Source organism: Emiliania huxleyi, assembly GCF_000372725.1.
Source record: "Emiliania huxleyi CCMP1516 unplaced genomic scaffold EMIHUscaffold_363, whole genome shotgun sequence".
In the NCBI taxonomy this organism is placed as follows: domain Eukaryota; phylum Haptophyta; order Isochrysidales; family Noelaerhabdaceae; genus Emiliania; species Emiliania huxleyi.
Genome location: NW_005199250.1, coordinates 1 through 2474, shown reverse-complemented (window position 1 = coordinate 2474; position 2474 = coordinate 1).

Here is a 2474-nt window from a genome sequence, read left to right as displayed (position 1 = left end):
GCAGGACGGAGCAGAGGGTCCTGGGGGCCAGGGCCTTCAGGGCCGACGTCGGGGCTTGACTGTGCGCCGGGGGCCGCCGCCCAGTTTTCAATCGCGGCGGCCGCGGTGGCCGTGGCCGGCTTCCGGCGGCGGCTTCCGAAGCCGCCAGCGTGCGATCCGTGTCCACCGCGCTCATCGGGGGGCAGCCCGGCCCGCGGGGTGCGCGGCTCTCTGACTGCTGTCTCTTTGACGGTGTGGACACCGCTCCCCGCGTAGGCAGCCCGTCGGCGGAGCCGCGCCCCGGCTCGCCGTCGCTCGCGCTGCCGCTCGACGCCGGAGAGGGGAGGGGGCGCGTGCAGCTGCGCGGGGAGGCTCCGCGCGTGCAGCAGTCTCCGAGCGGCTCGAGCTTGCGCGAGGTTGCGAAGAGCTTGGCCAGCGCCGCGGCCGACATTTCCGCGCGCCAGGACGAGCTGCACGGGTGAGATGCAGCCAAGATGCAGCCAAGATGCAGCGTATGGCCCGAGTCCTCCCCCTGAGAGTCTGGCCGAGAGCCGGTTGTGCGTGAGGCGAGGGGCGAACGAGGCGGGAGGACCTCTCCTGCACCCATAGGTCGGTGGAGCGGCTTATTGCGGCGCTCGGCGCTGCAGAAGCGGAGTCGGCGGGGCGAGGGTGCCTCCCGAGCTAGGCGCTGCTGGCGGTCAATTGTAAGGTACCGCAGGAGCCCCAGCGGTCATGCGGGGGCTCTCACATGCATGCGAGTGTATAGTAAGATTAGGCGCATATGTGGCGCAAGAATATGTGGCGCATCTAGGGCGGCACGTCTACGGGGTCTAGCGTGCAACTAATTACGTCGTACTGTGAAGCTCTGTTTTTCGTACCTCACATCTCACAACAACAACGAGTTTTATTGATATTGTGCGCGCACGTTGGGGCCAAATTGGCTAGTTCCATTTCACTCTGACACGCTAATCTTGAAAACGTCCAACGGAGCTCCGTGTTGCTCCCAGCGCCCTCCCCCGCGCTTCCTGCGGCCATGGCCGATGATACTAGTATGAGAGGTCATCTGGCTACCGCGAGCGCGACTCAACTCGCCGACGTCGTCCGATGATTGTGCCTCAAAGTCAGCCTCCGGAGGCTATCGTGGGGTCGAGCCGGCAGTAGCCGTGACATGTGGTTCCACCACCCCTCGTATGCTTTGCCTCTGACCGCCACCGTTCCCAGGCTGCCAAATGGGATGGAAAGGAAGGCTCGGCGAGCGTATAGAAGCGTGCTCGACCTCGTCGTGGCAACCTGTACGGCAGCGCTGGTAGGCGCGATGAGCGTCGTGCCACCTGACCCGAGACGGGTCGCAGGCGTCGTACCGAGCGCGTCGAGACCGTGTCCTGATGTGATCTGCACGGGTGAGTCACGTCGGCGTCAAAGGAGCGACGTGCGACCTGTCAGAGCTTGATCTCCGATCTCAGCGGCGTCGAGTCATCTCCGGCGCGCGACAAAGGTACATCCACAGGACGCGCAGAGGCAGCTGCGACCCAGCGGAGTGGACGGTAACGCACCGCGCCACCTGCTGTGCGTTACCGTCCACTCGGCGGGGTCGCAGCTGCCTCTGGAAGGCACCGAGATGTACCTTTTTCGCGTAATGGTCAAAATCAAGGTTTTGTAACGCGAGCTGTGCCACAGTGAAATGGAACTAGCCATTGTGCGTTGGTTGTGCCATTCTGCCAACCCGTGAGGGGTGACGAAAACGAACAACGCACCAGGCGATCTGCCTGAGAACGCGGGGTCGAATCGTTGGAGGCACCTAGAGCAAAATTGAGCCCGCTCAGGCGTGAACAAAAAATATAAGGGTCGACCAGGTTTCGAACCGGGGGCCTCCCGCTCGCGGGACGGCACTCGGCGAAGAAACACTGGGCAGGACGGCGCCGGCGGGCGACCTTGAGCTATGTAGCGGGGGAATTAGACACCACACAGACACCAGAAGGACGTCATTAGTACGAACCCTCAGAAGGCCATCGCCATGGGCGCCGAGAGAACATTCGACATTCCCCCGAGAAGCCAAAAAAGAAAAAAGAAAAAGAAAAAGCCTTCGCACCCCCTCCTCTTGCGCAGTGAGCCCCCCGCTATGTGTCGCCGTTATCGGGGCACGCTATCCTGTGCAATCAGGGCAAGGGGGGGGGGGGGGCAGTCCTTTTGGTTGGATATTGGTGTGGTTTTGTTTTTAGTTTGGGAGGGGGGCAAAAAGATAAGAATTGAATTGGGTTTTGGGGGGGGGGGGGGGCAAATTGTGCAATCTTGAGAGAATTGCACGCAAAACGTTTCTGGACCATTCTGGTTTACACATTACAGGAAGCGGACTGCTGCGTCGACCGTCGTTTGCGCATTGTGGCTCTACGGCTTAAATGACTAAAATCAAAGCCGTCTGGAGCCGTTGTGTGTGATCTCACAGTAGAGTTGTCCGTTTTTATTTATTTATTTATGTGTGTGCAACATGCAGATGT